Source organism: Phocoena sinus, chromosome 1, assembly GCF_008692025.1.
Source record: "Phocoena sinus isolate mPhoSin1 chromosome 1, mPhoSin1.pri, whole genome shotgun sequence".
NCBI lineage: Eukaryota > Metazoa > Chordata > Mammalia > Artiodactyla > Phocoenidae > Phocoena > Phocoena sinus.
The window spans coordinates 48920912-48940742 of NC_045763.1; the positions used below are offsets into that span (position 1 = coordinate 48920912).

The window sequence follows — 19831 nt, forward strand, 5'->3', positions numbered from 1 at the left end:
ATCCGTACTTACGTATCAACTCAGACTTCTAACTTAACATGGCAGCAGGTACGTGAGGCACCCTACACCAACCTCCTGTCAAAATAAAGTAGAAACATATAGAAAGGGAAAATGCAATATCTTGAGATTGTACTGGAGCTTAAAAGCCCAGAAGAAAAAGCTAAATAGTCTATGGATGTCTGTATGGAAAACAAAATCCCAGCCTAAGCCCACTCTACTCTTTGAACCAGAACAGTGTAGGCCCACACTGTCCAATATGGCAGCCACCAGCCCTGTAAGACTATTTAATCTAAAATTAAATAATGTTAAAATATTTTTTTAATTTAGTTTCCCAGTCACACGAGATAACATTTCAAATGCTCAGAGCTACATGTGCCTTGTGGCTACTATACTGGACAGTGCAAAGAGCATCTCCATCATCACCCAAAGTTCCCGTGGAGAATGCAGGCAGTAATTCTACCCATTTCCGGATGCGGGAGGCAGTCAGTGTACTAACAAGAAAGTCCAGCTGCCGCAAAGGACTGATGAATGCAGGTATTTATCACAGAACTGCGTACAGCAAAAACGAATGAGCGACAACTTAAATATACAAAGGGAAGAAGCTAAGTGTGGATACAGGCATGCTAATGCAATATTACATAACTTAAAAAGAACATTTAGATAGACACTTCTACAAGGAAGACATACAGATGGCCAACAGGCACATGAAAAGAGGCTCAATATCAGTAACTCTCAGAGAAATGCAAATCAAAACTACAATGAGGTATCACCTCACACTGGTCAGAAAGGCCATCATTAAAAAGTCTACAAATGATAAATGCTGGAGAGGGTGTGGAAAAAAGGGAACCCTCTTACACTGTTGGTGGGAATATAAACTGATGCAGCCACTATGGAGAACAATATAAAGGTTCCTTAAAAACTAAAAATAGGGCTTCCCTGGTGGCACAGTGGCTGGGAATCCGCCTGCCGATGCAGGGGACACGGGTTCGTGCCCCGGTCCGGGAAGATCCCACATGCCACGGAGTGGCTGGGCCCGTGAGCCTGCGCGTCTGGAGCCTGTGCTCCGCGACGGGAGAGGCCACAGCAGTGAGAGGCCTGTGTACTGCAAAAAATAAAAAATAAAAAAAAAAAACTAAAAATAGAATTATCATATGACCCAGCAATCCCACTTCTGGGCATATAGCTGGAGAAAAACTCTAATTTGAAAAGGTACATGCACCCCAATGTTCACAGCAGCACTATTTACAACAGGCAGGACATGGAAGCAACCTAAGTATCCACTGACAGATGAATGGATAAAGAAGATGTGGTACATATATATAATGGAATATTACTCAGCCATAAAAATGAGTGAAATAATGCCATCCGCAGCAACATGGATGGACTTAGTGATTTTCATACTAAATTAAATAAGTCAGACAAAGAAAGACAAGTATCGTATGATGTCACTTACATGAGGAGTGTAAAAAATGATATAAGTGGGGCTTCCCTGGTGGTGCAGTAGTTGAGAGTCCACCTGCCGATGCAGGGGACGCGGGTTCGTGCTCCGGTCCGGGAAGATCCCACATGCCGCAGAGCGGCTGGGCCCGTGAGCCATGGCCACTGAGCCTGCGCGTCCGGAGCCTGTGCTCCGTAACGGGAGAGGCCACAACAGTGAGAGGCCCACGTACCGCAAAAAATATATATATATATATATATATATATATATATATGTGAACTTATTTACAAAACAGAAATAGACTAGAAAACAAACTTATGGTTACCAGAGGGGATATCAGGGAGGAAGTAAATTAGGACATTAACATATACACACTACTATGTATAAAATATATAAACAACAAGGACCTACTGAAGAGCACAAGGAACTATATTCAGTATCTTGAAATAACCTATAATGCAAAAGAATCTGAAAAAGAATATATATATATATATATATATATATATATAACTGAATCACTCTGCTTATACTTGAAGCTAATACAGCATTGCAAATTAACTATACTTCAGTTTTAAAAAAATAGAAACATAGAACCTACTGTGTACCACTGGAGAGGGGGAGGACATTTAAAGAGTATTTTTTAAAGAGATATGGGGACATCAGTTGTTTTATTTTTACAAAATAAATAGTGTTTTGACAACTATTTTCGATGAACTCCACCAGGTAAAATGTTTATAGCAAAAAGGGCCTTTCTCATCTTCTGAGATGGCCCACTCTCTCTGTGGAGTGTGTCTGTCTCTAAATAAATCCGCTTCTTACCTATCAAACAAAAAATGTTTATAGCAAAAAGAATAGAAAATACAATAGCTCAGTTTTTAAGTGATTTCTACGTGCCGAGTAATGTGCTAAATGCTTAATATGCATTATCTGGTTCAATAATCCACATGTTAAATAAAATAGATGTTATTATTTCTATTTCACAGATGAGAAAAATAAGCAGTGTCAAGATTAAATAAACAGAAGAACCTGGACTAAAATCCATGTTGGTCTGACCTCAAACCACAGACTATTTATCTCTGCAACTCAAAAACATTAACAGCGATTGCTTCTGGACAGAAATATTATAAGTGACTTTTTTCTCTTTTATACTTTTTTGTGTTTTCCAAATTCAATAAACAGAGATTGTTTCTTTAAAAAGAAATTCTGAAAGAAACATTCATTAAACTTGACCATAGCACTATACGGTTAAAAGAAGACTGCTGTATGCAGTGGATCCTCGCTGAAAACGGGTTAATTACGAACACTAAGAGCTTTCATATTCAGCTGAAGCTTCTGTTCAAATCTAATCCCTCGAAGTATATTGCTAGACACTAATGGAAACACAAAGAGACACACGCATTCAGGAGATGTATAGCCAATGAATTTTCTGTTGTTTTTATAGTGAACAACTTTTTTATATCCTAACATTTTTATGCCAGCTATGAAAAAGATAAATAAATATTTATGACACTTGCTCAATTCCACAGTAACTACTAAGTTGCTCGTGTTCTCACTCTGCTTTGAAATGTGCATATTTTAGTGGCTGGGAGTCTCAACCCTAAGTGAGAGAGCCACAGAACGCTATCACTTTCAAACCCTACAACTACTCATTTGACTCACTACAGGGATTTGCCTTGCTAGCAGCACATGACAAGCTTAATCAAGGCAGCTATAGACTCAGACAGATACAAAGCTCAGTGCTACCCAAAAAACAGCTAAGAACACGCCAGAATTGCCATGGACACTGGTTTTACAAAGCTTCACGATGGATCAGAATCACGTGATCGAGAACAACAAACAAGGGGACTGAGGGAACACACAAACAAATGAGAACCAATTTCCACCGTTCAACTGTCTTGCCGAAACCTTCCTTTACCAAAAAACGGCCCAATTTACCCCCTGAACTGAACTGAATATCGACTGAACTTCCACTTGAGGGAGATTTATGTAGTCATAACATACTACTTATAACGAATAGGCCAGAATTCACCAACGGGTAGTTCATGAGCTAAAAGCCCACAGGCCAGTTATCTTCTGCCTACACACGTTTTCTTTGTTGTTTGTTTTAACTGATTTAGCGCCAAATTTTTAAACAGAGGGATTTCTCATTAAAAGAAAAAAAAAAAGTTTCTAGCTTTTCTTGGAAAAGCTGAAGACCTGGCTACATTGGTCCAGCACTCTCTTATTGCAATCATAATTTAGAGCTGAACAGTGGCTTACCCAGTGCCCCCTCTGCCCCCCCCCACTCCAGACTATTCCACCAGCTAATGTCAGCTGCATGGCCCTTGTAAGCACCCGAGCTTGCAGTTCTTATAACAGGAGACACCATTAAACTACACCACACCTGACAGTGCTCACTTCACCTACAAAACTACAACCATATTTCTCCACAGACTGCTCTTTGAACCCAGTCAATAGGAGAAGCGAGAGAATTGCAGAGAAGGTGACATGAAGTGAAGTCTATTTGCCACCATCTACCCAACCACAACCTCCTGGCCAACATTTGGTAAAAAGGTGTTCCATGAACTGTCCCTGTTTACCCGTCCAGACTGACTTTCCCCAGCTCCTGACACCCCATCACTTTGTGATCCATCTGTACCAACTTATGTAGGGTTCCTCATACATGGAAGTGCCCATCTCTACCTTTGTCATGGTCCCCCAGTCTACAGGCCTCCTCCTGCCTTTACTGGTTTTGCATTTTCCCCAGTGGACTGCATATGGAATACGGGCAACTAGAGTTCCTGTCACACTCACTCTAAAAGCCCAACACAGGACTCAAAACACATTTACTGCACCAAGACTCACCTGCAAATCCCAAGCCACCTTCAGAATGCTTAGCTTAGATGCTGACCCTTCCCTACCCTGGCAAAATCCATCCTTCTGTCTTATTTTTCACCGTAACTAATACTTTTGGGGGCCATACTTAGCCATATTATTATCTGTTTATTTGTGCTTCCCAGGCTAATCCTGGATCTTGAGAAAGAAATCTGTGTCTTTTTTATGGCTTTAACAAAAAGGAGCTTGGGCTTCCCTGGTGGCACAGTGGTTGAGAGTCTGCCTGCCGATGCAGGGGACACGGGTTCGTGCCCCGGTCCGGGAAGATCCCACATGCCGCGGAGCGGCTGGGCCTGCGAGCCATGGCCGCTGAGCCTGCGCGTCCGGAGCCTGTGCTCCGCAACGGGAGAGGCCACGGCAGTGAGGCCCGCATACCAAAAAAAAAAAAAAAAAAAAAAAAAAAAAAAAAGAGGAGCTTGCCATTGTGCCAGTATGTTGCAGGGGCTCAAAAACACTGAGTAATGGATGAAGTGATAGAGTCCCACGTCCTTTCCCATAAATCACCACTCCTTGTCATGGACACAGAGGTAGCCGTCTGATAGGTCACCCCTATCATCATCATCCTCATCATCACCATCATCATTGCTGCCAGCACCACAATCTCCATTTGACAGACAGCAGAAACCCAGTGCATGCAGCAAAAGAGCCAGGGTTCAAAAGCATGTCTTTGTGTCTAATGTAGCTGACGTGCAGCCAAGGGGACAGAAAGGATCACATCCCGAGGACTGTGATTATTCTACACATTGCCACCTCCTCTTTCACACCCTCCCAATTTAAAAATAAAAGGGAACAAATGCTTGTTTAGATCATGTCCAAGACAAGGTCACCATCACATCAGCAACCTGGAATGTACCCAGAAGATAGCTAGCTGAATAATGTATGCACAATTCAATTCTAGTGGTGGCAAGCCTGACGTCTTTACCTACAGAACATATCTCGTATCTTCTTCCTCTGGAGTTTTCTGTAAGTTATGGATTAATAAACTTTCCCCAAGAATGCTGCTTTATTAATCTTGCAAAATACTCAGAAAAAGAAAATATTTTATTAGGCCCACCTAACATGAATTAGGATAAAGTCCCACGTCTGCTGACAAGAAAGTTGCTTTCTGCAGAAAATTGTGTTTGTGGCCATGGTGGTTTCCGCTACAGTTGGACTTGGAGGAAACAAAATATCAAACTGTCTCCTGACCTTTGAAGACAACAGGGGCCACCAAGGTCACAGCAAATCGTGACGGATTTGAGGGTGGCATGACTTCAAGCCCCTACTCTGAAAGCTGAAAGAAAAAAAAAGGCACAGAGACAGGAGTTCTGTTACCATTCAACCACTGAACTCTCTTCATTATACTGAAACATGTCCTTTTCAAAGGGAATGGCTGTGGGGCTGTGCCATCTATTTCACTTGTCTGAAGGGGGAGGGGGAGGGAGAAAGGAACTACTGCTTATGGCATGACCACCGGTACCAGGCACAATTCTAATTGTGTTGTAGGCGTCACTTCTTTTGATTCACAGAACAGCCCTGTCGGAGCCCATTTTTCCATTGAGGCTCAGAGTTGAGGGTCTTGTCTGTGGCCACAGAGCTAATTATTGGCCAAGTCCCCTTGGTTTGACCATCTGTAAAATGGGGATAGTAATGCCCTCGCTATCTATTTGATGGGATTGTTCTGAAGATCAAAGGAGAAGACATCTGAATTGTGTGTGTGTGTGTATGTGTGTGTGTGTAGATTTACCTATATATTTCACTTGCAGGCTTCATTCATTCCATCTGAATGTCAACTGTTCAAATGTTTGAAGTAACCAAAGAATCAGACCTAAAATTCACTCACTAAATTCATCTGCCTAAAATTCATTCATTGTAAAGGGGCAATAAACGATTCCAGCTCCATGATTCACCCCTTGGTGACCCTGTGACATATTTGCCAGGTCTCCAGCCTAAGCAAAAGACATCTCATCTACAGAATGAAGTGGTGGTTCTGCCGGGCTACAGGGGCACATCCAGCCCTGGCATTCCATGATTCCGGAGGGGCTGGGCTGTTTACCATCAGCATTGCCCTAGAACTGCATGTTACTGGGCCACATTTCCACTCACTCTTCCTCTGCCATGTTGAAATACAGAGTCACAATACCTTATCCAAATACCCTGGGTCTTTTGTGTTTATAAAGTGCATTTTATTTTGCATTTTAGACAGGCAGCCTTTACTATGCCATACATTTACCTTTTATTTGTAATACCCCTAGCTGGGTTTGGGGTGATGCCCTGTAATCAAATTCATTAATGCTTCTAGAGCCGCTGTATGCCTATTCACGAAGGGATCACGAAAGATTATAGGGAACTTCAAGTCACTTCAGGTCAGGTCACATTTTGCCACTAAATGAGTTATTAAAAAAAAAAAAAAACTTTGAGTTCTCAGAGACTTGTAGCCCTACTCTGCTGTCCTACTCAGCAGGGCACCCAACATTAACACAGCTCACCCTAACAAGATAGAGATTCAGCTGCCAGCAGAGTCACTCTCAATATTCTGTGAGGGAGGTTGGATGGGCTGGGGTGGGAGGAGAGAGAAGAGGAGGAACTCAGTTGTGTTCCTTTAGGTCTGCAATATTAATAAACACTTTTGTTTGTTTGTTTGTTTTTTTGCGGTACGTGGGCCTCCCACTGTTGTGGCCTCTCCTGTTGTGGAGCACAGGCTCCGGACGCGCAGGCTCAGCGGCCATGGCTCACGGGCCCAGCCGCTCTGCGGCATGTGGGATCTTCCCGGACCGGGGCACGAACCCGTGTCCCCTGCATCAGCAGGCAGACTCTCAACCACTGCGCCACCAGTGAAGCCCAATAAACACTTTTGTAAGAGATTTATTTCCCTGGCGTGTGAACTAGTCCTTTGCCTGTTTCTCTCAGATCCACTCCTGGCCCTTCCCCTCCACTCTGTTGAGTATGGCAGAAAGCTGGTCCCAACTACATTTCCCCAGGTTTTCTGGCCAACTAACTTCCAGTGAGGCTCACTGAATGGGAAAGATGGCAGGAGACAGGAAGGAAGGAGGAGGATCAAGGGTCTCCCTCCCTTTCTGCTTCAAGGTGACATCCCCTGCTGTGGCAGAGTCTCCTCCACAGTTCCAGCCCCTCCCTGTCTGGTACCACTCTTACGCAGCCTCCGTTACATTTCCAACAGCCTCAACACCTGGGCTCTGATAACGCCAGCTGCTCCCTTGATGCCTGCAGATTAAGATCTAGAAGCAAACTGACTTCCTGTTCTCGCTAGTGTCCATCCCTTGTCTCTCTGTCACACTTTCAGCTCTTCCAACATCTTTGTTACTAGTTCCCTGTATTGAATTCTTCCAATTAAGGTACCTGGTATGTGTCTCCTGACTAGATTCTCACTGATACAGTGCATATCGTTAAAATAATTAAATTCTGCTTGAAAGTCGTGGTGGTGCAGCTGACGTTGTTTTGGATGTGTTCGGGGATAGCACAGAAAGGCACTCTTCAGCGCTGACATACACTGGTTGGCAGAGTTTCGCTCTTTAGGCTGAAATTTTAAACCAGCTACAGATCATCCACAAGGTGACCAATGACCCACATAAAATACTTAATGCTGCCAGGGGATCTGACAAGGAACTGCAAAGTCCACCTCCCAACTACTCCCCAAATTCTTCCTCCTCCACTGAAATAATGCATGTTTTAAAGACAGGGAATATTGCCCACTGCAGTAACTATAAAATCACACTACAGACCCATAAGTTGAGACGCCTTTGTTGTTGATTTCATGCAACTCCTTTGATTTGATTTAAAAAAAAAAAGAAGAAGAAGAAGAAGGAGGGAAAGGAAGCAGAGGAGGGAGGACAGCAAAGAACAGGACAGGAAAGGCATAGTTTTGGAATAAAAGGAGCTAAAAACATGTCCCAAAATTACAACAGAAAGCCCTATTTTCTTTTCACAGTATCACTAAAGGGATACTTTCCCCTCCACTGCAAAGGCACTATGGTAGCCTTTAAAAATTAAAGGTAGCGGGCTTCCCTGGTGGTGCAGGGGTTGAGAGTCCGCCTGCCGATGCAGGGGACACGGGTTCGTGCCCTGGTCCGGGAAGATCCCACATGCCGCGGAGCGGCTGGGCCCGTGAGCCATGGCCGCTGGGCCTGCGTGTCCAGAGCCTGTGCTCCGCAACGGCAGAGGCCACAACAGTGAGAAGCCCGCGTACCGCAAAAAAAAAAAAAAAAAATTAAAGGTAGCAAGTGTTTACGGTGAACTTCCTCAATAGGCCAAGCATATGGGTCATGAAATCCAGATGACAGTGCCCTTGAGAAACTCTCAAATTTAAAGGACTCCAGATCAACACACATGGAGCAGAACAACTGACGTAATGAAGTGTGGTGCTCAGCAGAGCTGGGGCTCGGGAAGCCTGAGAGAGATACACTTGCCTGGGAAAGGCAGACAGAAGGAAGCATCAAACTTAGATTGAGCCTAGGGTGCAGAACCCTTATTTTTTTTTAATTTTTATTTTATATTGGAGCACAGTTGATTAACAATGTTGTGTTGGTTTCAGGTGTACAGCAAAGTGATTCAGTTATACACATACATGTATCTTTTCTTTTTCAAATTCTTTTCCTATTTAGGTTATTACAGAATATTGAGCCGCATTCCCTGTGCTATACAGTCGGTCCTTGTGTGTGTAAAGTCAATGACCTTTATATTTTTAAAGAGGGCGATGTTAGTCCAGTACCCAGCCCCCTTCCTCCCAACCACGCTGACTTACGGCTACTAAAACAAGTCAAGACTTCCCCCTCCCCGACACATCTGGAGGAGTCAAATGTATACAGTATGATATCTCACCTCACTCCTATGACCCCACATACAAAGCAGAAAGAAAATTTATAGTGTTATCAGGAGAACCAAGTGGTTAGATTTTTGGTCCCTTAATCTTGCTTTCTTTGAGACATCCTCTTTTTACATCACCCTAACCTAGTGCGGTACGCATTACCTTCATTCCAGAAAATATAATGAAACATGTGCTGATGACAGAATGTGAGAGAAGAAGGAAAGAGGTACAGCATCTGGCAAGGGGAGGAGAGAAATTTGAAATTTTATGGACACTGATGTCCTAGGGGTAACTTTCAGAAAGAAATGGATATCCTGCCCTAGGTCCTAATATACAAATATTATTTGAATGGGGATAAATGAGTGGGAGCAGGCTTATGAAAGAATTAATAGCATGAGGAAATCCAGAGAGACAGACAGACAGAGCAACAGAGAGAGGATAACAAATGGCAGGTAACAACCACTACATGGGCTATAGTCAGAAAGCTCTACAATTAGCCCTCTCTGGGCAGATATAAGTTACAATTTCCACGCATAATGGTGTTTCCTCAAATGAAAAATGCTTCAGTATTTCACTATATCATCATCGTCAAATATTTGAGGATCTTAAGACAGTAAGCTGCAATGAAAGAGCATTGATATGGGTGTAGCGAGACCTGGGTCTTCATCCCAGCTCAGCTAGATGGCTTGCACACGTCTTTTCAGTTCCCTAGACCTCTGGCTCCTTGACTGAAAGTGGGAACAGTATTCACTGACCTGAGAGATCTACCTGAAAAGTCAAACCAGATTGTAGCTACCAGCCAAACTGCATCCCTCAGGCAGCCGGATGACTCTGCACAACCCCTCACTCCAGGGGAAAACCAGAGACGTCTTTTAAAGGCCTCTGCCACCTGAACCGGGTGAGCGGCTGCTACTCGGGGTGATCACCCCTCATCGGCCGCAATCCTCACTTCCACAACCCCCTGACCCACTGGGACAAAGGAAAGCCCAGCACTGCTGGTCTGCAAAGGACAGACCAGCATTCAAATCAGCGTATGTAAAGAACCTAATGTTTAGTAAGCACTCATAACCACCAGTTTTTCTCCTCCCCTTCTAGCCCTCACCATCCAGAATAAGAAATACAGGTGAAGTATGATGAAAACTAATGCATACCTAGAAAATATAATATTTTAAAGATGGCATTTACAGTAACAACAACAAAAATATAAAGCACCTGGAAATAAATCTAACGAAAGAGTGCATACCTTTACGAAGAAATTTATAATCTGTATGGAAAGACATTAAAAAAGAACTAAATAAATGGATGAAGGTACTATGTTTATGGGTAGAAAGGCTCAACATTATAATAATGTCATTTCCCTGAGTTAATCTATAAATTCAAACAATAATTCCAATCAAATCTCAATAAGTATTTGAGTGTAAGTTTAAAAGACGATTATAAAATGTATATGGAAAAAATGTATATGGAAGACAAAAGGCCAAGAAAGGCCAAGTTACTTTTGAAGAAGGACATCATGGGGGGTTTGTCGTGCAATTACCAAGGCTTTTTATAAAGCTGTAATAATAAAGAAATGTGGCTTGCGCAAAAGAGTGGACAAAATATATGCCTATATACTAACCCTAAATGCCAGGATGACTTTTCCCCATATGGAAGAAAATTAGAAGAAAACAGAATGAATTCCTACCTCACACACATATATATCGATCCCACAATTAGAAATAGCAATGCTATTATTCGTGTAATAGCTGTTAATATTCCACCAAACATTAATTCCAGAAAATATACTATAAGAAAGGATTATAGAACGTAAATGTGAAAGAAAAAACAATAAAGCTTTTAGAGGATAATAAAGGGGAATATCTTTATGACATCAGGGTTTTTAAAAAGGCTTTCTTAAACAAGGCATAAAAGTACTGACCATAAGAAAAGATTGATAAATTCAACTACATTAAAATTAAGAAGTTAGATAGCAGAAGATTGGCAAGAATCCAACTTCTATGTGGCCTATAAATCTATTCAGCTTCCCAAAGGAATAAATTACAGTAACCTTTTTGCATTCATTGGAACTATGTTCTAACAATACATGCCGTAGCTCAGATTCAGCATATGGCTGGCCCATCTTTGACTTCAACTGGATTACCAGCACTTTTAGTCTAACTTGAGTATGTTTGAACGGTTGTGTTTTCTATTCAGAACTTTTGTGAGCATGCATGTAATACTGCTCAAAATAACGTGTCCTGGGATTGAAGACAAGCACCACCACGTGCCATGGTCAGAGTGGGTGGGCATCACCGGGCAATCACTAGGGAACAGCAATTTTTACTACAACTCCCAAGTCTACTGGGAAAAATCTGCACCAGCCAAGTCAAAGACAGAAAATCCTAGGGGTATATCTTAGCTATAATCAACATTGAATCCTATGAGAAAAGCTAAGCCACCATCTTCCATATAACCATGATTTAGCGCAAAAAGGCTCTCCCAGGGAGCCTGTAAGTCTCCCACTTTCTTTCTGCTCCCATTCTTTCTGCTATGCAATCCTCAGCAACATTCTAACACTCACTGTACGTACTGACATACATGTATACAGTAATATATGAATATAGGCTAGGACAATAAAAAAGGAAAATGTCACCCAAATATGACATATGTTTTAGATGACGAGAGCTTTTTCAAGAGGATGTCCCTCACTCCTATGAAGAGAGATGCTTGTCGTGGCATGACGGTGCGTAATTATAAAACTTTGTTACTGAAAATAAGTTACTCCCCGGGGAACCTCATAAACCTTCAAAGTATCTAGTGTCCAGGGACTGAGTAATTAATTAGCATTAATTGATAAATTTCCTTTTTGATTAGAAACATTTCTGGTTATCACTGTTCCTGTAATGAAAGTGGACAGTTCTAGTGGATCAGTTATAGGACAGATTTGAGTAAGTTGTTACTGTTAATGATTCCAAAAGATGTCAAGAAAACAGAGATGACTTTCAATAGCTGATTGTTACTATTCATTTCCAAATCCAGATTACAAAATAAAGAACTGCCACCGAAAAAAAGAATGTGTTTTCAAGATCGTTGATCACAAAGAATTTCAATATTGTCAGTGAAAAACAAGTTATCCCCAATCTTTCTATCCACGTGAGCTTAATGAACCACATAAAAGTACACACATTTAATTCAATTCAATCCAGCAGACACTTATTGAGCATCTACTATATTCTAGGCACTGTTGGTAAAAGTAGAAGCCACATCCCTTCTCCCTAAAGAGTTTATACATGTCCTCTCCTGGACAGTGATTGGACAAACTACTATTTCTTATCATCTCTCTAGTGACTAGCTAGAAACTGGATGAGAATTCAATGGAATTCTTTTTAAGTCTGTTCTTCTGAAAAGCATATTCAAAATAATTATACGGAATGATAAATAACAAATGTGGAATAGTGGTTCTCTCTGGCAGGAGGGAAGGAGATCTGATGGGGAGAGGTTACTAAGTGGCTTTGACTACATTTACATGGCTTGCCTTCCTAGGCTGAGTGGTAGGGACAGAGTTTTCTACTCATTGTTATGTATACATTTTCATATGTCTTAGAAATATACCATATTACATTTCAAATCAAATGCATTACCTTCTCAATCAGATTAACTGTTTTGCTTAAAAATAATAAGTGCTTACCTACAAACCTTTTCTCCAGTCTATCTCATGAGACACTGAGAGGGACTTCTTGAAATCAAAAATTCTGCAGAAAATAAGTTTGGAAAACTCTTAATGAGGTACATGAGTTTTTTAACTGCAGGAAATCTCTGCCACTTTCACATGTCAGTAAATACTGTGTCTTACTAAGAGTAGGATACATAATTCGGGGCTTCCTAAGTATTTTTGAGCATGCAACTTTTTTTCCTTGTGAACGCCCTTTCTTCTGAAATACTCATAACCATCCTGGGGGACACCAGTGCTCCCCAGAACAAAGTTTGGAAAAGGCTCTACAAAATAATCCATTTCAGCCACATATGCTACCTTACAGCCACTCTTAACAGGATGCCCATCCCCAAACCAATGATGAAGCTTCTTGCCCGCCTGCCTTTGCCCATATAGTTCTTTCAACCCCTCAGAAACTCCTGGTCAACCTCCAGCTTCCAGGTGAAACAAAATCTCTTCTGTGAAGCCTTAGCCATCCTTTCCTTTCTCCAGGTAGAAATAATTCCTCATCTGGAAGCTTCCAGTGCTGCTATACAGATATTCTCTGTACCACATGTCATGCTGTAGCAGCTATTTATGTATAAGGCCAGGTGCCCAGATGGGAGAGACTGTACCTTTGCATCTTGGAACTGTCTGCAGTGCCTAGCACTGAACCAGAGAGAGGTAAAGGAGGTGCTAGTAAGACATGCTGAATGGACACAGGAGTGAGGTCTGTATCAGGACATGTGTGGCCTCAATTTCCAGATACTCTTCATGCATATTCATAATTTTCAGCTGTTACTGTTGATTATGACACTAACAAGAATAGGAACAAACAGTCATAAAGAATGAAAGAGAGACAAAGACTGGGATAAACACAGAAGAGACAAAGGAAGAGAAAGAGATGCTTAACTGATGAAGAGTGAATGGATAGATCCAGTTGAGAAACAGAGTGACAGACCAACAGTGAGTCAGAAATCGGTATGATGCTCAAATTATCAACACAGGGCTGGTGATTTTCCAAGACTCCCTGTAGGTGGTCAACACAGCTGACTTGGGTTCACTCTGAACTTCACATCTGTCTGTTACCTTACCTCCTCTAATTTTATCCCCTAAGCCAAACAACACATCTTTGACCCCACAAACTTTTACCATTTGAGCTGTGAGTTCTCCTGTTCAGTAGAATTTTATTTGTTTTCTCTTTATGAGAATCCCCCACTGGCACTGTAGACTGGTTACATGTCAGGTTAAAATAAAATAATAATAATAAAAGCAAGTTGGCAATTTCTTTCCGATAGAATACGGTAGCCTATTTCATGAAATAGAAGCCAGAGAAGTTTTATGATGCCCAAACCAAAACCTTCCCGTTTCTAAGAACTCAATGGAAGAAAAATACGAAGAGCGTCTCACAGTAAAAGAAACCTGATCATTTGCTCTCCAACCTAAGGGAAGTGTTAAAGTGATTAATTGATTTAATGTCTTTTTTTCTTTTTTGTACACAGGTTCATATCCTGATACACATTTCATAGATTGAGTTCTGTGCTAGCTTTTCATGGATATAACCCCAGAGGAGGGGTTTTCTTTTCCTACTGGACACTCTTTTTTTCAGTACAGAACATCTGGCTGGCTTCCGCTCTTAGCTGGTAATACCCACCCCACCGCGCACCATCCCTTCCTGGGGATTCTAGTTATATTTCAGGCCACTACTCTATCCTGGTATAGGAGACAGTCTGGTCTAGAAGAAGCAGCAGTGGTCAAAGAATTCTGGGTCTGATGGTGCCTCTCAGTTGTGCAGTTATGCATCACCCCAAGTCTGATTTGCTTTCCAATCTATAAATTGGGAAGAGTTGACTACTCCCAGAATTTAACCCATCCAATAGTCATCTTATTTCCTTGAAAATAACTGCTGAAAAGTGCAATGACATAGAGATCTTAGCATTATGCAGATTTCACCATCCCCTTCACAAAGAGGAGAAATGTTCGAGGAAATATTTCCAATAAGCCAAACACAAAACAAAACCTTTGCCTGAACTCCTTAAATATCTCTCCTCCTCTCTACCTCCTGGTTAACAAAAAAGCAAAACAAAAAACAATAGGCCAGATACTCTTAGGATATTTAAGTCTTAGGATACCAGTGACGAACAGAAAACTTTTTATTTTCAAGGAAAAGGATTTTTCTCTTCTTTGAAGGATAACATTAACAGTTAAGTAACATCACATGCTGGGTACTAGTCTAAGCACTTGGTGTTAATTCCTATAATTCTCACAACAATCTTATGTGGCAGGTAGCTTTTTATTATAAAGAAAATTGAAGCACAGAGAAGTTAGATAAGCTGGTCAAAGCCACACAGCCGGCAGCGCTGGGGGAACTGAGGTCTGAACCCAGGCAGCCTAGCACCCAAGTCCAGACATCTAAAGACCTGTTATACCACCTCTTAATTTTGAGAATCTCTGCGTTCCTCCACTGGTAACCGGTAGGTGCAGTAATGCAATCTCTGCCTATCCAGTTACTGAATATACTAACACAGTAGACACATGTGAACCAATACCTGCCACGATGTCAGAAGTGTTCAAAATGCCCACCATCAGCCTAATGCCCTGCTGGTAATAGAGAAGTACCCATCTTATGTTGTTGGCATCTGAAAATGGCAACAACCTGTAGTTTTCTCCTACAGGAAGTCTAACTATTCCATTATTCCCCGTTAAATGTGACAACCACCCTGGGAGATAGAGCTCACCTCCCCACTCGGAGGTAACGTAACGTAGTCGTTAGAACTGAAAGCTTGGATTTAAATTGTATTAGTTGCTGTATGACCTTGGGCCAGTTACCAACTCTCTCGGTGCCCCACTTTCCTTATCAATCGAATGAGAATAAGAATACGAGTATGTACTTCCTAGGGTTACTGAAGGATTAAATAAGTTAATGCATGTGAAGCGCTTAAGTCTGAGTCTTAGTAAGTGCCCCACAAGGGTTAATTATTCCTATTTTTATTATACTAAGGGAGGTGATTTGCCAATCCAGTACCTGGTTTCCATCCTGCCCTTCCAATTCCAAATACCAGCCTCTCTCCTTAGCAGAATTCCATGCTCTCTAGTACTAAAAGTTACCATCCTCCTGAAATCCTGCTAAGTGCCAAAGCGCCCAATGGGACATTTTCCCCCATAAAATTGCTCACAGCTCCACAGAGTAGATAATATTGTCCCTGTTGTGCAAATGATGAAACTGAGGTTCTGAGAGGTCGATTCATCCTCAATCACTTAACTCAACCAGTGAACATTTTTTGTTACAGTTAGCCCTAAGTAACACTTAAAGTTCCTGACAACCGCCTTCAATTTATGCAACTTTGTAAAGTGCCAACTAACAGACATATACTGTGATTTTCTTGCTTTGTTAGCTTTATTAGCTTGAGAGAAGGATTAAACCCCAGCAAAACCAAACGTTTGACTTGAGTGAATTATCAAAATGCAAATGCTGCCTCAATTAGATTCTTCCTCTGCCTGCAGGGTGGCTTCAGGCACCCGAAATCCACCAAAGGCCATTTTTAAGATGAGTACAATCAGGGACCAAGCCAAACACCCACCCATTTAAGAAAAAAATTCTTTGGAGGTCAGAGGGGAGTGGGAGCAGCGGATTCCTCTCTGGCTTTGGGAGAAAATGAACAAGAAGTGATACCATGTCTTCCCTGCAGCCTCACACAATGGTCTGTCTTGCAAATGAAACATACTGTGAAACAGCTTGTGAGATGAGCTTCATCAACAGTAAGCAATTTTTATTCAGATTTTATTGTTGAATACAATGAACATGATTAAATGTTTCAGATATGCCTATTCAGACCTTAAGCAAACCACCACCCAAAAGGAGAGGAAAAAAAAACCCTAAAAATCACCGTCTAAATCTGCTTTAGTCAGAGATTTAATTGCTAACTTGATGTGGAGAACTGAATTCCCACTTGGTAGCAACGAGATAGTAACAACACGTTTGTACTCCCCACTTCGCCCTCTTCTCTCATCCCTGCGGATCCGATCCTCTCACCGTTGCCTAATAGTTACAATGTCAGTCTTTAAAATCACCGCATTTTGAACTTCCTAAACCTTTAAGAAGGCCTCTCTGTATGGAAAAGAACAATAGCGCTTCAAAAGCCATTTCTTCGAGTTTTCAGTACTCCAATTGAATGCTGGGATTTCAGTCAAGGACATCAGCAGACAATTTCTGATTGCTTAGAAGTTGACTTTTATACAGTTTTCATTAGGTCGCCCTTCTCAAGAGGAAACCAAGAAAATCTGTGATCCCTTTCAGATTCCAGAATTGTCACCAAGCCTTGTCAGGATGGAGAGTGAAAGAGATGGGGGTGGGCTGAGGAGAAGCTGTGGAGTGTCCCTATTCCATCCAACCTCTCCACTTCCCCCTCCTCCTCTATCTTGCCTGGGCAATTAAGGGTTCCATCCAGAATCACTCATTGAGATAATAAAAACAATGGGTGCTGATTCAGGGGGTGAGGATGGTTTATAATTTTATGGATTTCCCGAAGACCTATAATTGGCACATAAGTGTACAGACGTGAACCGGATAATTAGGGAGTTCTAAACGCAAGCCACCTCTAATTTATATGATTACTAGAAAACATGTGAAGTGCGATGTAATGTCAGCGGAACCCCCCACAAGGCCTTTATTCAAAACCATCAACATTTTGAAAGTGCGCTGAACGGGCCAGTAGGAAGGGAGCAGGAGGGAGTAATAAGCGACAGCGGCGGATCCTTGCTCCGGTCCCCGCCGGGATGTTAGGAGCTGCAGTGTAGCGTACTTCTCGGAGGACTCGCCCGCCCAGCTCCGGGCAACAAAACACGCACTCTCTGCGGCAACCTCTCTACTAACCCCTCTTTCTGAACGAACTAAAACCCAGGTGTGCGCCGGCATCCAAATGCACACGCAGCCGCCGACCCACGCGGCCGCGCACCCCACCCTGGGAGACAAGCGCCGGAGTTCACCGATGCCCGCGCCGCGGCGCTCTGCACTCCGTCCGCGGCCGCTGAGCACAAGGCGAGAGCCACACCGCGGTCGCCCGGCGCCCCCGGCCTCCCCACCCCCACCCCCACCCCATTCCTCCAGATTCTCCCAGCCCAGGCGGAAGTGCCCAGGCAGACCCCCAACAATGAGGACTTGTGTGCTGCAGGCTGGAATTGGCGGGGGGGGGGGGGGGGGGGGGGTAGTTTACAGGGAGTGAAACGTACACAGTCTGGCGGGTCCGGGAGGGAGCAACGCAGGAGCCAAGTGACATCAACCTCTTAAAGCAATCTTCCCCCCGTGCCCCCCTCATCCCGTCCACCAGCACTACCACCAGAAAAAAAAAAAAGTGCTTTAAAAAGTGCACAGAAGGGCTTCCCCGGTGGCGCAGGGGTTGAGAGTCCGCCTGCCGATGCTGGGGACACGGCTTCGTGCCCCGGTCCGGGAAGATCCCACATGCCGCGGAGCGGCTGGGCCCGTGAGCCATGGCCGCTGAGCCTGCGCGTCCGGAGCCTGTGCTCCGCAACGGGAGAGGCCACAACAGTGAGAGGCCCGCGTACCAAAAAAAAAAAAAAAAAAAAAAAAGTGCACAGAACACTCGCGCCCTCCCACCAGGGGTCACAATAATACTCCGCGGGACGAGCCAGCCTCGGGAGGAGAGTCCCGGCTGCAGCAACCAGGATTTTGAAATGTACTTGGTATACTCAGCCTACAGCTCCTTTCCGACGCCACGACATAACCTCCGCCATCCTTGACTCCCTGGCTCCAGGCTCTCTCGGCGGTTGAGTCCTGCTTTTAGGGCTCCTTTATGAACCGAACCACATGGATTTTAAAGTTTCCCCAGTAGGGGGTGGGGAAACCTGGCTCTGCAGCCGAGGAAGAACGTCAAGTCTGGATCAGAGAGAAGCAAGAGGGGGCGGGTGGGGAGGAGAGCTATCGGAGTGGAGGGCGGCGCGGGGTGGTGCTGGGGAGTGGAATGCAAGGGGCGGCAGCAGAGAACCGAGTCGATGGAGGACTCGGGAAGAGATGGGTTCCGAGGAGACGCGGGGTCCGGCTCTGACGGTGTTTGCGAAAGGGTAGGGGCCACTGGGATAGATCTCGCTTTTCCGCAGGTCGGAGCAGAACCGCAGCGCTACCGAGGAGTAGGGAAGTGAAAACCGGGTTTGGCTGAGCAGGGAAGAGGGTCCGACCTGGGGACGCCGGCAGTGCGGCTGAGGAAGGGCTCGGGAGTACCAGGTAGGTTTTGGGCTCGGGAGTACCAGGTAGGTTTTGGAGTGGGAGAAGGAAGGCTCGCGGATGGATAGCGACGTGCCGCAGGAAGGAGGAAGGTGCAGGGGGACCCGGAGACAGACGAATGTATTAGGTGAGCAGGTCTGGAAAGAGAACCGCGCGTGGTCAGAAGTAGGGAGATAAGGGGTGGTAGGAGGAGACCCATAAGGAAGGAGCAGAGGCGCCTATCCTCTCCAGCAAGTGGAGGAACAGGGAGGAAAACTGCAGTCTCCATCCCCGCCGCACTCCTGGCCAAACTCCCGAGAGGAACGCCCCAGGAGCCCTCCTCCGCGCCCGGGGACCCCGACGGAGCCACCCGGGCATCCGGACGCCGCGTACCCGCCGACACCTGCCCGCGCTGAACTCCGGGGCGGCCGCGAGCCCACCGTCGTGCCTCACCTAGGCTCGCCGAGAGCTTCCTCCTCCGCTGCCGCAGCCGCCCAGGAAGCGGTTCCCCATGCCCGGCGGGCGGCGGCACTTAGGCGCGCTCTCCAGCCCGGGGAAGCCCGGGCGAGAGCCGAGCTGGGTCCATTCTCCCCGGGCGCCACGGGCCCCGCGTCAGAGCAGGGGGAGGAGACCGCCTCGCGCGCAGACCCGCCTCCTCCCGCGCCCCCGCCCCCGCCCCGCCAGCCCCTCGCCCGCCCGGCGCCCTGCGGCGCCGCTCACCTGCCCGCTCCCCGGCCGCCGCCTCCGCCGCCGCCGCCGCCGCCTGGCCGCCCGCCGCGCTCCCGTCGCCCCGGCCTCGCGGCTCTCGCTCCCGCCCGGGTGCTCTGT

General features: G+C 44.6%; 1 protein-coding gene across 6 annotated transcripts in view; it reads right to left on the bottom strand.

The window, feature by feature from the left end:
- DAB1 (DAB adaptor protein 1) overlaps window positions 1–19578 on the bottom strand; it is a 419471-nt gene extending 399893 nt beyond the window's left edge. For all 6 annotated transcript variants that reach the window (XM_032607142.1, XM_032607180.1, XM_032607160.1 and 3 more), the window contains exon 1: window positions 19457–19578. The gene's annotated coding sequence lies outside the window, so the exon portion shown is untranslated. The remainder of the gene's footprint in view (window positions 1–19456) is intronic.
- Window positions 19579–19831: the final 253 nt, after the last annotated feature.